The sequence below is a fragment of the Heptranchias perlo genome, chromosome 24 (assembly GCF_035084215.1).
Source record: "Heptranchias perlo isolate sHepPer1 chromosome 24, sHepPer1.hap1, whole genome shotgun sequence".
NCBI lineage: Eukaryota > Metazoa > Chordata > Chondrichthyes > Hexanchiformes > Hexanchidae > Heptranchias > Heptranchias perlo.
Genome location: NC_090348.1, coordinates 26,118,758 through 26,134,742, shown reverse-complemented (window position 1 = coordinate 26,134,742; position 15,985 = coordinate 26,118,758). Strand labels below are relative to the sequence as shown.

The following is a 15,985-nucleotide window of genomic DNA, read 5'->3' as shown; positions in this document are numbered from 1 at the left end:
ATTAACATATGATGCTTAATGTATTTATATGCAATTCCTTTGTCCAATATTTTGACAGATGTGCTAATCCATAATGGAAATGAATAAGATGGAGAATTCATAGAAGTTTACAACATGGAAACAGGCCCTTCGGCCCAACATGTCCATGTCGCCCAGTTTATACCACTAAGCTAGTCCCAATTGCCTGCACTTGGCCCATAGCCCTCTATACCCATCTTACCCATGTAACTGTCCAAATGCTTTTTAAATGACAAAATTGTACCCGCCTCTACTACTGCCTCTGGCAGCTCATTCCAGACACTCACCACCCTTTGAGTGAAAAAATTGCCCCTCTGGACAATTTTTCTGCCCAAAGCGCTCGTCATGCCAACACTCCATCTAGACCACAAGTGAATAAATATCCCCAAGTATATCACAAGTGATTAAATATCCCTGACTGGATCATAAGTGAATGGAAGGCCATGTGCTATAACACATAGATATGAAGAAAAATCACATCATGGTGAGTAATCAGCCAAAGAGAGGTGAAATCTAACAGCAACTCCAAACTGTATGACTCTCAGATGGACTCTAAGGATTGTTGGAAATTAATCAAATTTTACCAAGGTTAGGCCTAAAACCATTGTTCTGCTTCTTGAGAAGGATGGAATCATCTGGCAGAGATCTATGGAGAAAGCAAGTTGCTGAAAATAATATTTGCTGAGAAGGTAACTTAAAATCCAATGTCAAAATATCAATATTTCTAATAACATATGGCAACCCAATCAGCCAAATCAAGGTGAAGCATGAGTTAAATATCTCCCTCAAAATCTCCCAGAAAAAATATATTGGTTACATTAGCACAGTTGCTCTGGTTCTCAAAACCCTATCTGAGTTTTTGGGAGCTTCTGTGCCAATTGTCCCAGTCAATCACTTCCAGCTGGGTGGAAAGTTACAAATATCCCTCATGTGCACTACAAGTATTCAAAGTGTGCCCTGCCATTATCTATTGGCAAGCTATCCAACAGGAGTAATCAAGCTCATCCAAAACTCTGCTGCCCGTATCCGAATTTGCATCAAGTCCCATTCACCTTTCACCCCTGTGCTAGCTGACCTACATTCTGTCAGTGGTGCCGTCTTTCAGATGAGACATTAAACCAAGGCCCCATCTGCCTGCTCAGATGGATGTAAAAGATCACATGGTATTATTTTGAAGAAGAGCATGGGACTTCTTTCCGGTGTCCTGGCCAACATTTATTCTTCAACCAATATCACTAAAGCAGATTATCTGATCATTATCACATTACTGTTTGTGGGACCTTGCTGTGTGCAAATTGGCTGCCACGTTTCCTACATTACAACAGTGACTACACTTCAAAAAGCACATAATTGGCTGTAAAGCACTTTGGGACATCCTGAGGTCGTGAAAGGTGCTATATAAATGCAAGTCTTTCTTTTTTTTACATTGGTTTCCGATCCGGCAAAACCTCGATTTTGAGATTCTTATCCTTGTTTTCAAATCGCTCCGATGCCTCGCCCGCCCCCCACCCATCTCTGTAACCTCCTCCAGCCTTACAACCCCCCAAAATCTCTGCACTCCTCCAATTCTGGCCTCTTGCGCATCCCCAATTTTTATCACTCCACTATTGATGGCCGTGCCTTCAGCTGCCTAGGCCCTAAGCTCTCGAATTCCCTTCTAAACTTCTCTGCCACTCTACCTCTCTCTTCTCCTTTAAGACGCTCCTTAAAACCTACCTCTGACTAAGCTTTTGGTCAGCTGTCCTAATATCTCCTTGTGTGGCTCGGTGTCAAATTTTGTTTGATAACGCTCCTGTGAAGCGCCTCGGGGCGTTTTATTATGTTGAAGGCACTATATAAATGCAAATTGTTGTTGAATGGGGGCAGGGAGTGTTAGTTTTTAAAAAAATATCAGAAATGCTACATGTTTTTTCCCTTCTGCAGCTCAGGCATGTTGAGGCTAATTGCTGCCCCATCTTCAACTTTCCTTTCCTCTCCAAAGTCTTTGATTGTGTTTTCGCCTCCCAAATCCATGGCCATCTTTCCCACAACTCCATGTTTGAATCTCTCCAATGAGGTTTCCACCTTGCCACAGCACTGAAACAGCCATAATCGAAGTTATAAATGAATCTTCTGCGACCATGGTGCATTATCCCTTCTCATCCTCCTCGACCTCTGTTCAGCATTGACATGGTCAACCACACTATCCTCCTCCAAAGCCTTTCTTTGTTTGTCCAGTTCCTAGGGACTGCTCTCACTTAGTTCCGCTCACACCTATCTGATTGTAGCTAGAGCATCTTCAGCAATGGCTTCTCTTCCTGCCCCACAGTTATCTCAAGAGTCCCCCAAGGATCTGTCTTGGCCCCTTCATCTTCCTCATCCACATGCTGCTCCCTGGTGACATCCTCCGCAGACATGGGAACAGCTTCAACATGTACGCAGATGGTAGCCAGCTCTACCATTCCACATTTCTTGACCCCTCCACTGCTTCTGTGTTTCCAGACTCGTCGTCTGATATCCACTCTTGGATGAACCAGAATTTTCTCCAACATTTGGTCACCCGTCCTAAGGTCTCCTTTTTGGCTCAGCATCCATTTTTGTCTGATTACACCTCTGTCAAAAACCTTTTGTCATTTTTCTACCTTAAATACACTATATAAATTGTTATTGTTGTTGCATAGTACCATGGATCTTTATTGTCCACCACAGCAGAAGACAGGGCTTTTTACCACCTCGGACAATGTAGCTTTCACTCTGTACTGCACTGAAGATTATGTGCTAAAATCCTGGCATGGGATTTGAATGCTTAGCCTTCTGATTCAGAGGCAGGAGTGCTAGGAACTGAGCCAAATGAACCAGGACAGACGATGTCATTACTATAGGACAATACAAATTATGCATCTTGTTTTGTAAAAGATATAAACAATATACATATGCTTTTACCATGTATTAAGTACTAGGATAAATGATATAATTCCTATGACACAGTTAAATGTTTTGTAATATGTGCAATTTTTACATTACTGCAGATTTTTAAATTCAAATGGATATATTTTTTCGTGGCTGAACATGTTACATGGTATAACAATCATTACATCAGGTACTGAATCACAAATGAAGAAGCATTCCCATTACAGATTTTAATTATTTTTAATTGATGTATTGAAAAACGCTTTGTGCTTAAGATTTTTGGTTTCTTTTTAAATGTGGGTAGTTGAAAATAACCTGGTATTTTATAGAATAATGGACTGATTATTTATGAATAGTAGTTAAATGCAGCTCAAGTAATTTTAGATAAGAGTCACTTTGTAGTTTTAATGTGAAATTATAAAAAATAATGGACAGACCTTGAAATTAGTCACTGCATTAAGTGTCAGCTTTGCTCAGTTGGTAGTACTCTTGCCTTTGAATTAGAAGGTTGCAGATTCAATTTCCACCATGGACTTGAATAAATAACCTAGGATAGTACTTCAGTGTAGATTGAAAAAGTGCTGCCTTGCTGGAAGTGCTGTCTTTCAGATGAAATGTCAAACTGAAGTCCTCCTTAGGTAGATGTAAAGAATTCCCCAGCACTACTTGAGGAGCAGCTGATTCTCCTGGTGTTCTGGCCAATATTCATACACCACCAAAAACAGATTATCTGGTCATTCATTTATTGCTGTTTGTGGAGCCTTGCTGTGTGCAAATTGGCTGCCACATTTGCTGATAATTTCAAAAAAAAACCATTGGTCCTAAAGCATTTTGGAACATCCTGAGAATATGATAAGCTGTCATATAAATGTATGTTCTTTCTTTTCTTCTTGCTACAGTATTTATATTCCAGCAGAATGAGATTGTCACAGGAAGACATTCTGAAAACTGAGGCAGATACCTTTTTGAAAATGTAGCTTTTTTCCCAGTTTCCCTAAAAGAAGGTTTATTTACTGAGGTTTCATTACTAATAATGAGGTATCATCTTGACCCAATGGTAACACTGTTGTCTATGAGTCAGAAGATTGTGGGTTCAAATGCTACTCTAGGAACTTGAGCACATAATCTAGACTGACCGTTCCATGCAACACTGAGGGAGTACTGCTCTGATGGAGGTGTCATCTTTTGGATGGGATGTTAAACCGAGCCCCTGTCTGCCAGTTCAGGTGGGTGTAAAAGATCACTTGGCACTATTTGAAGAGTTCTCCTGGTGTCCTGGCCAACATTTATCCCTAAATCAACACCTCCAAATTCAGATTAACTGGTCATTAATCTTATTGCTGTCTGTTGGACCTTACTGTGGGAATTGGCTGCTATGTTTGCCTACAAAACAACAATGATTGCACTTCAAGAACAATTTCTTGGCTGTGAAACATTTGGGACATCCTGAGAATGTGAAAATCCTACATAAATGCAAGTTCTTCTTTCTTTAATTAAAGGAGAATCACAACAGGGATACATACAGCATCTTAATTGTGTGCTGTGGGCTGCCAGTATACTACTGATACTGGTCCCAGATTATTAAAGGCGATGTGAACAGGGCAGACCCGAAATGTACTTCCAAATGCACCTCATTGTGGGTCACACTGAGCTCAGCCACTAAGGAGCAGTGTGATGCATCCAACAATGCGTAAAGTTCTGCTCCCAGGCAGCTATTTTTTAATGTTCTCATAGGGTGGGAGACAATAATGCTTGCCTTATAACATTTAAACGAATCATAAGTAAGTTTATATTATGAGGCGGTCCAATGAATCACTTGAAAACAGTTATTTGTAAAATGTGGCTTCATACCAGGTTGGAGTTATACTAAACCTGGTGCAAAGCCCAAGTGGTATGAAACTATTCACTAGAGGTGGTCGTACAGCTCTTGCTTCAGTGCACTCAAGAATCAAATAGCTAACTTGACTCGAGTCATACAGCCACTTTTTGCGTTGAGATGAAGGTAATAGCATACTGGAAACCTTGTTTACACCGAACATTGGTCTCTGCATATTAGTCTAACAATGGAACAAAAGTCACAAATTTTTGAGAAGTATAAAAGCAAATATATAAACTTTAATTCAGATATAACAGTATTAATACATTTTGCCCAAGAGCGTTGAAGTAACTTATCAAGGAAACATACAATTTACGATATTACATTAAATTATAGGTCAGATGTGGCAAATGTAAATCATCAAAAGGCACATATAGATAGTTTTCACCATTCAGTAAAATTGGGTCTGTAATATTCGATATGACAAGTGAGTAAGCAAAGCACTGCAAAAATATTTTGATTCACAAGTCCCATTACAAGTTAAAAGAAATCGAATCAAGATGTTGCACACAAGAACACTTATATGTTCACGAGGAGACACCGCATGTGGTGCGGAGTACAAGTGGATTTAAATTGCTTTAAATTCCCACTGCTATTATGTTTATCTTGCTTTTGCAGCCGCATCTTCTGTTTAGAAGTCTCACAATGCGGAACTCTTGGGGAAAGAATTAATCAACGTAATGTGCAACGCTCCGTGGTGCACAATCAATTCAGAAATGAAAGGCTGCAGCTATTTACTATTGGTCGTCCAGCCATTTCACATTAGCTCCTAGCGAACACCAATAGCTGCGCTAAAAATAGAAGTGTTTAGAGTAGATCTTCCATCTCGTTCCGTGTTGTGTTTTCCTTGATTTATATTTTGAGTTGTGATTTATATCATGGAGGGAGCCGATTCTACGAAATCTTGCAGGTGTCTGTACCTGAAGTCAACCGATTGTAATCTATCCAGGTCAGTTTCAAAGGCAGCGGGATGAGATGAATTTAGTTTCTTTGAACTAATGGTTTCTGCTTGCCTTTTAAAAAATGTAGTACAGGGACAGTTTAATTACTAAAGGTTTTAGTTGCGTGCAGTGTTGGTGAAATCCCCTCTCGAACGAAAGACAAGTCAATCGTCTTCTGGTCGACAGGAGCATCCAGCGCCTTAACTGGTGTTTTCTTCCGCACCATTTCGTATGTGATTTAACTGCAATCCTGCATATCACGAAGTTCTGAATATTAATAACATCCTATAAAAAATAAAACTATGACAAACGAATTACCATACGATGCTCTTTCGAGGGTGAATCTATTGTTTGGAACGCAGGATTCGCTAGAATTGGTGAGCGATAGGCTGGGGAGGAGGTTGTCATCTCCACGAGGATCCTGTGTGGCAGTATTTGCCAAGCCTTATCCCGGTCAGTATGTCCATAGGAGCTCTGTAGCTGGATTGAGTGTATGCGAGTTACCAGCCTATAGTGATGCCATCACCGTCTGCGAGACTGTGCAATGTAATCCTTACCAGATCGATACTTGTCTAGAGCAATCAAACCGAGCCCGGGAGGAATCGTTTGCCTCGGAGTCTTCCCATGCAAATTGCAACTATAAGGTCTTGGGTTTTAACTCTTGTAAATACCAGCCAGTGAAGATCAGTAAAGGGACGATGGCTTTGCTCAAACTGTCCTTGATGGCTTTCAGCTTTATCTTCTGGGCAGCAGGTCTAACCATGTTCACAGTTGGCATCTGGGCTAAGATCTCACTGGGCAGCTACTTGGAGTTGTCCACGAATGACTACCCCAATACCCCCACCATCCTTCTCGTCACGGGAGCGGCTGTTATTATTTGGGGCTTTCTTGGATGTTTCAGTGCTGCAATGGAGCACAAGTGCCTTCTCAAGACATACGGAGTGTTCCAGATAGCGGTCCTCATCGGAGGAGTATCAGCTGGTCTCTCTGGTTTGTTTTACCGTAAAGATATAGCTGAGGGATTTCGCAATGGTTTAAGTGAAGCCATCCAGGTCTATGCAGAAGACGAGGAAAAGGCCAACGCTATAGACGATATTCAGCGCACCCTGGATTGCTGTGGGGTAGAGAGCTACAAGGATTGGGTTCCCTCCCCCTGGTCTGAAGAGCAGTTTAGAAATGGTTCGGTCCCCCTGAGCTGTTGCACGGTGCGGAGGGGATGTCAGAACAATCCGGTCACGCTAGACGCCCGGGGCATTTACAAGGACGGCTGTTTCAAGAAAATCTACGATTTCGTCAACGACAACATGTTTCACATCGCTACCGGGGCACTGGGACTGGCGGTTGTACAAGTGATCGGGATAGTGTTGGCTTGTTTGTTGGCTTCAAGAATCCCTAACCCCGAGATACAGGAAAACACGAGAAGTGCTCCACTCTGATACACCGCTAATGCCCGGGGGTGTGGGCTACGGCCATTTCCCAACAATGCCATGATAATGTTGTCCACTTTTATCCCACGATCCCTGGAAAAAGTTCAAATATCAAAGGAGTTTCAGTCATGTCTTGCCATTCAATCAAATGACTAAGTGGTGTATCTGAAGCGATTTTGCAATTTAGGATAACTAAATATTTTGGCAGGTTTTAGGAGATTTGCAATTTGAATGTATTTGCCGCGATTTAAGTAGAATAGAATTTAAAAGAGGATACCTATAAGAATTAAGGATTAAAGATAGTAAATTATTTGGCAAACATAACCTGCTAGATCCACCGCATTAAATTAAACGTGGGTCTTGTGGGAAAGTAGGGATGTTTTATAAATAACCCCACTTTCCCTGTTTAAAATCAGATTGGCTTTAGAAGAGTGTGCGTAATGAGCAGTTACAAAATAATGGCTAATTCCACCCCCGCGAACTATCCCAAAATTTAAACAGCGTGATTTTCAAGGGAGACACGAAAAATAGGCTGTACACCACCAGTTACAGAATTATTGAAGAGGGGAATTAAAAAGTCAAAAGTTAAAAGAATTTTAAAACTAGAACTCATTATTGTTTCAGGCATAATCTTTCGAAGTGACACAAATCACTGAAGTAAGCTGTTAAAAAAACATAGCAAAATTCAGGTTGCTTAAACAGCTACAAGCGCACTAGGTTGCAAATGAACAAAAACTCTTAAGCTATTACTTAGGTGACTGCAAGTGCAGTCAACATATGTCACTAATGTTAAGTCCATCTTAAAATTAATAACGAAGCTACATTTCCACGCGTTTAGCAGTTTCAACTGCAATTTATTTTTATTGTTTCATCCATTTAGTCAGATTTCTCTATCGAGATTTCCAGATCAAATGCGATCTTGTCTCTTCAGCACCTTTTCCCTCTATCAAAAATTAAACTAATGAAAGTTATGTGAGTGCATCAGGCAACATTTGCGAAGAGTTAATTTGCTCCTATTAAATATTGAATGCATGCAATAAATTATCGACGGTAAATATTGATTGTTTTGCCATTTTTTGACAGATTTATAGAAATGCAGCATGATATCACGATGCACGATGTCATTAATATAGTCTGGATGCACACCAGGAGTTTTATATGTTAATCCAATTAGACAACTGATTGTAAAAATTAACGAGCGTAACTGTGAAATATTGAGAATGCTGTTATTGCAGAAAGAAAATATTAGTTTGTATAAATATTTAAAAACTCAGTGTTTTTATTTTGTTTATATTCCCAATTGCTCAAAAATGCTATTGGAAGACAATTGAGAATGAAAAAAATCCCAATCACTTCCTTTGCCAACATGGGCTAGCGTTAACGACAAAGCCAAAAGCATTATATTGTATCTGGTTAATGCTGAAAAATATTTTTTATAATTTGTAATAAAACACACAGCATAAGTTATAAGTACAAACATCAGAGAAAGCTTAAATACTCCGCAGATAAAATAATATGTTACAAATAATGAGTTTAAATGCTTAAATGTGCAAAGTGTTAAGAATGTAGTGCACAAGTTTCCTTAGGTCTCTTTGATCTCTGACAGATGTGAACGGTAAGGTTCTAATTGTGCGTATGGTGGTGTGCACCTTCCTTTTAGCATATTTAGTGTATTGGTTCATGACATTGACCCAAGAAAAAAATAGAAGTATATAATGGAGTTTTATCTGCAATTTTCCCACTGCAGTTCTCTCGTTTCCTGAAGATGTTATCTAATACATCGGGGGTGGTGGGTGGGGGATACAATTAGATGGGCCAGTTCCATGGGCATTGGGCTCCCTCCAGTATCTTAACCAAGCGAGCCTATATATTGTGTGTTTGTAGGCTATATTCTTGTGATGGGGGTGTGGAGCAACATAACTGCGTATGGTTCTTCACCTAATGTCCAAACATGTGCAGTTTCCAGCAGTGGTCATGGGATAGTGATCAGGAGAGGGAATCCTAACTAATGTTCTCCTTCCTAACCCCCTGGGGCACTGAGGCCACTTGTGGTATCCCTTCTGCCTGAGTGGAGCTTTTAAAAAAACTGTTTTTATTTACTAATGTTCACAGCCAAAATAAAGTTGAGACCACGTATACCAGCACAACGAAGAGAAAAAAAAAACAAAAGTTATTAAATAGTGATCACTGCTGCAATTGAAAAATATTCAATGTTCACAATACCAGCATGAGATAGTAAATCTGCTAAAAAGGCACAAAATCACTCAAGACTAGCAAGATTCAAGAGGATGAAAAGAAAAGTGTATCAACGTTTTAACCAACAGGCTTCTAAATAACACATTGTTTTAATAAATACATAGCTTATATACTTTGAACTTTGTTAGGACATCTCTTGTTCAAGAATCAGCAAGCACTATTGACAATTTTCACAAACTAGTTGAAAGTTGTAGGGAACATAAAAGGAAAAAATGCAAAAAAGCAGAAATAAGAAAAAGTGAACACAAAATAGTAATCATTTATTGAAAGATGTAACAGTCCTATTTGCTATGAAATTGACGTTATAAAATTATATCTTGTGACAAAGATTTATTCTATTCAATTTATTAGGTCTCCACGGAGAAAAAGTTGGAGCTGAATATCAAATTCCAGCATATCATGTTCCTTGCTTAGTTTGCAAACTTATGTTTTACAGATGGACTTGAGCCAAAATTTGAAGTTCCATCAATTGTTTTGGACCTAAAAGTTTTCAGTGCAAATCTTTGATAGCCTTAATACCAACGCATTCCATTTACCTTGAACAGTCTTAAATGCTAGAGAAATGTTATAAAATGGACATAAAAATATATTTGCTTTACTGGAGACAGTATTGCATTGCATTTTGGTGATAGTTAACAGTTGGGTAGGGCATGGTGCTGGTAATGCCAAAGTTTCAGATTCAAGCTCTTTATGGATCACAAATACATTCTTGGGGATCGGAAAGTATTTTTACAGAACTTTCCCTCAGGGGATTAAATGAGTGAGGTAGAGTCCATGATAAGATACATTGTACATGATCTATGGAAGGAATGGATCTGATGGGCTGAAGAGACTTTTACTTTGTTCCATGATTTCTTACGTCCTTGACTTAACATATTCAATGTAGTTGATCTTGTAATGCAGAACAGTTGTGAATCTCCGACTGATTTTCTTACAGAATTTCTTAGCCTAATATAGCTCACCAAAATTAATGGAACATCCCTATTTTACAGAAAAAGTGTGCCTTTTTTTAATGAGTCCATAGGTTGCATTATCATGAACTTAGGCCTCTAACACAACTAAAATATTGACCAGACCTTTTGTTTTCTATGCCACCAGACAGCAACAATGCGAAAATCTAATATCAAATATGTTCAGTTAAATGGAATAAAACAGCAATGGAATTTATAGGAACAACAGTCCTCCATAAAGGCTGGACCTAATAATATTTCATTCCTCAGGAGTATATAACTGTTCTGCTATGTCAGTTTTATAGCTTAGGAAAGTAAGGATTTCAAATGACAGATAGTTATCCAGACTACTTTAAAGTGTACAATTGATGCACAGTTCAGATTAACCTCAAAATCTTTCATAGTATTGAAGGCAATGCCGTTATATTGGGAGGATCACATTGTGCTTTTAGACACAGTGAATATGTTATACTTCCCACAATAATGTAGCATTATAGAGACAGAAGTCCTTGCAAACATAATGTTACTGCATTCCATTGATGTAGATATATTTTCTCTGCTATCGAGATGTACTTTCAAAACTTTGGACAATCCTTTACTGTAAGCCAGCTAATGAATAATAATCTGTGTTCCAGATATTTCAAGATCAAAGTAAAGTCAATGTGACCTGTATATGTAAAGGAACAGTAACAAACTTTAAAAATAAAGAAGCAATACACAATAAACACACAAAGACAGAATTTAACAGTAATAATTAGCTGGGAGGTATGTGCCTTTAATCACACCAGTGTATGTTTTAGCACTGGAGATTCACTCCTATTACAGTTACTATTGTATAATACATACTGGTAGGATGAACTCTTGTTCACATATACCTTACTATACACAATTACCAGTATATAAGAAACAGTCAGGATATTATACCAGTATTACTCAACAGAAATCATCAATATTTCATTCCTTTCAATTTAAACTACCTATTAACATTTTCCGGTTGCATTTCTTTTTTAACATTCCTGACCTTTTTGCTCTTTAGTCTCCAATTGTATACTCTTTTATCGCTCCTGTTCTGAAAGCAGTGGCAGATTTCCAGTACCTCTCCAGTACCAAGTGGCCAACCTTCAGGTGTGAATTTAGACAATGCAGTGTTGACAGGGTCTTCAATCATGGGGCAGAATCATAGATTAGGCCAAATCCTGCCTTCCTCTGCATCCACACCCATTCACTTTCCAACAGAAGTCACTAGGCAATGATCAGGAGGTGGAACCCCAGCTGAATTGTTCCCCTCTTAGCCCAGGGAAACTAATTATAGCATCTGCAGTGATGTTCCAGCTGAGATCAGGTGAGGGACTGAGCATGAGATCTTCCTGGTCTGTATGGATCAATACCATAAAGTGTGAACATTTACCCATTGAGTTATCAAATGAGACGGCCTAATTCTTTTAAAACTAAATCTCATACAGCCCATATAAAATAATTACTTTGCATATTTAAGCGGTTCAAGGCGGCGGCTCACCACCACCTTCTCAAGGCCAATTAGGGATGGGCAATAAATGCTGGCCTTGCCAGCGATGCCCACACCCCATGAATGAATAAAAAATAATTTAAGATCACACCAAAAATTCGGATTGACCAATCAAGGTTTGAATGTATGTTATTTATTTTATTGTCTTATTAAGAAAAAAGTAAAATTACAGAATAAATCACTTCTGTAATTGTATAATGAACTTGTTTATAAATGTATTTGTGTTTGGAATTTTGATTAATGATAATGGTATGTTTACTGAAGTCTGTTTAAGTTAGTACCTGCCACATATTTCTTAACATTTTATAAAGAAGTGTACTGGGAATATTGAAAATATATATTCTTGCTTGGAAGTAAACATATTGGGCCAGAATTTACTGTCATCGGCGAATGACTGGCTCCTGCCATTCGTTAGACTTGCCCTTGCCCGTATACTTTCCATGAGCTTTTGCGCTGGAAGTTGCTGTAAGTTAGAGATCCAAAGAGCACGCGCCTTCTGCAGGGCTTCTGGGACCTGTGTGGACAGGGCAAGCCACTGTGTGTCTCCTTAATCAATCACATTGAAGAATCGTTAGTGAATAATGCTGAGTCTGAACCAGGAAATGTAAGTTAGAATAGTGAATTCAATGTCAAATCAGGTGCAGAAAGCAAAATAAAGAGAAGGAAAGTAAGATTGGATTAAGAGAGAGATAAAAGAGACAGAAAGAAAAAGTAAAAATATATATATTTTAATTTAAAAAAAATATTCCAACAACAATTAAAAGCTGAAGGAATGAGACTCCACACTTGTAATAGTTAATTTTCTGTGCCAGAGAGGTTGTTTGGCAGTAATTAGGACTTATCACGCCGTTAAAAAGGGTACTTAGACTGAAAAAGACAAGTCCTAATTATCTGTGGCGAGTTTAGTTCGTATCTACCATGCAAGTACAGGAACTTCACGGCGTTCAATGTATTTGACTGGTGAGTCAGACAGTGAGATGCTGTTTTCGCGAAGGTGATGGTGGAACAACGCATCTCAGAGAGCAACCTATGGATTTTCGTGTTTAACCGCGCATCTGCCCTCACCTGAAGTTGCTGTCCATTTTGCACATAAATTATGGTGAGTGCTGTTAGCCTCACCGTTATTTTGACAGTAAATTATGGCCCATTTTTTTTCTAAATGCTCTCTTTGGTGTTAAGTTTGAAGGTATGAAATGTGTCAATTGAAACAAACCACATAATGGACTATTTAGTTTTTTTTTAAATTGACGTTTAAATGGTAAGTTTCCAGCAGCTTAATATCCTTCCCACTGCATCTGCCTTTTGGACTTTTAATTATCTCCCACAAGTTTCTCTCTTATTAACTCCATTTCCCAACTCTCCTGTTGTAGTTTTCTTTTATCCATTCATTTGAATTTGTTGATCTCTCTTTCTTCCTATTTCCTTGGCATAACTAATAAAAGTGTGGGATAGCTGGAAGGTGATTGACTTAATGTGAGTTCATTTAATTTTGAAGCCAGACTCTAATTTCCCCAGAATTTCTCCTTTCTCATCAAAGCAATGACTAAAACTGATTAATGCTTCCATTTAAATAGCGGACAGAAATATATCATACACACTCGTTAAGCACTCATTTATTAATATTGCCAATGTTAATTTCTAGCCTGTTGATGCTCTTGACAGTTCAAGTTGGGAGAAGTATCAAAACAAGAGAAAAAGGAAAACTATAAAGCAAGTAACAATGAAACAAAAATTGGTATTGACTGATCTAATCATTTTAAAGGTATGTAGTCACATAAGATTCACAGTACTGTCAAATGCCATTTGGGTTTCATCTACTTACATGTGATTTTGAAAGAAAGGAAAGGAAACTTGATTATTTTTCACTAATTGATTTCAAAGCCTTTTCTATTACTCATAGGGCAACTCAGATATATCAGACAAGTATCAGGCACCAAATAATATATCAAATGCACACATAATAGAAATGGTCCTGCTATTGGGAGGGATAGGCACTTATTTTGTGTTAAAAATTTAATCTAATTTGGCATGTATTTCTCTAAAAATGGATAAAATAAATCTGTCTAAATGTGTTACAATCTGTATCACTTTTGTTGATCATAAATCTTACTCCTAGCATTTCCCAACATTGACATATATTATTAGTAAAATAATTTACTAATAATATAGTTAAAACAAAACAAAAAGCTTACACTTCCTTAGAGGCAACATGTACAGTTGCATTCAGGATTCTGCTTCCATTGTCTGTTGTGTGCACCCTGGCTCAAGTTAATGTTGATGATTCTCTCCTGGAGTTAACCTGAGTACTTGAGTATCACAAAATACAGGAGGAAATTTTCAAAATTATTTATTCATGATGGTTTACAGGTACAACCTATTGGTACAATGAGGTACTGTGGCACAGAATGGTACAGTGCAAGTTCCCTTCTCCCACATGATTCCCTACATACAGCGAAGAATTTCCATGGTTGCTATGTGTAGGACTATTGTAAATGCATTCATGAGGATTTCTCTGGTCAATATTTCTAGTGAAATTGTAAACATGTTCAAAAAGGACAATTTTTCTATAAATACTAACCAGAGGAAATCGTCATGAATGTATTTATGACATTGCTACATACAGCATGCAATTCTTCCCCCAATGTTGATTACCCGATCTCCACTGGTCTGGTTAGGCGAGGTCTTAATTGGAGGTGAGGCATTTCATCAGGTGGAAATGGAGGAAAAATGAATTAAAGAAGAAAAACCAAATCAGGGAGTATGAGTTAATGTACATCATTATCATAATTCTCCTCACAGCAAGTTCAGAACAATATATGCCGAATATCAGGAACAGATTGTGACAAATAAAGAAATTTATGTCTTCATGTTGTGTGATTTCCAATAGTATAGGTAAATCCAATAAAATGGTTCAGTCAACTGTGTTTGTGGGAGGTGTGCATTAGTACTCTAGTTGTTTTGTGGCAAAGTTGGTATGTGGTGACCATATATACATCTGTCTGCATGCAGTCAGACCTAGTCATCATATTCAATGGGAGGTAGCTGGCCTAAGTGGGGTTTCTTTGTTATTTCAAGGCATCTCAGGCTACACAAAATACTGTACCATTAGGGAAACCCATTTTAGGCATGAAACTATGTAAGGAGAATGCACGTAGGAAACAGCAATAGCCAGACATTAACATCTCACCTCACGAGATGTAGGATTTGTTAAACTTTCAGTTTGTTTATTTACTTGAAAAGAAATAGCTATAATATTAAAGAAGTCCCATGGCATAAATCACAACTTGGGATGTTAAGCTCTGGCAAAGGCATCCAAACTCCCTGAATAAATTGGAAGTAATATTATCCTCACCCAACATCTCATCTTGAGGTCTTCCATGAGACAAGCCTGACTGTTTCATCCAAAAGCCTTGCTGCTTCTCAGACCAAACAAACCATTCTAAAAAAAAGGGTATATTAATCCTTGTGGCCTGAGTTCATTATTGTGCTGTTGAGTATTGTGCTATGTCTTCTGTGTATTATTTAACTTGTAAATAAATTTGACCAAATAGTTTTGGCCTGTACACATTGGTCTAACAGTGTTATTTTCCATTTCAGAAGAGATAGGAAAGCATGGTGAGCATCCCATACATTCTCCAGTGAACAATATATGACTGTTAGGGTTCATTGTTAAACCTGGACATGCTAACCCATACGCGGTATGTATAAGATTGCAGGTTTTGGTTCTAAGAAGTCCCATGAACTCAAGCTCTAGGCTTCTGAAAGAGGCACAAACCTCTGAAGGAAAACATTTTAAACAATATTTCAAACACAGAAAATGCTACCACATAGGTAAATGTTATTATTTTCTTGTAAATTTTATATTTTTAGTATCTTTTTTATGTTGCAAACCTTATTTCCAATAGTAAGTTCCTCAGCTAATTGAGAAACCAAGATGGTGGCTGAAAAGATTTTCAGAACGCATTGGTTCCCTTTTTGTTATTTACTATCAGTAACTGTTTGCCCATTTATCATTGGTAGTTTTTGATCCTTGTGATTGATAGTTTTCGTTCTCACTTGCTAAAGCATAATGGTATATCTCCAACCTCCTCAGTTGTGATTTG

General features: G+C 38.2%; 1 pseudogene; it reads left to right on the top strand.

Annotated features, from left to right (window-relative positions):
• The first annotated feature begins 6,026 nt into the window (after positions 1-6,026).
• Positions 6,027-7,160, top strand: LOC137341782 (tetraspanin-7 pseudogene; annotated as a pseudogene).
• The last annotated feature ends 8,825 nt before the right edge of the window (positions 7,161-15,985 follow it).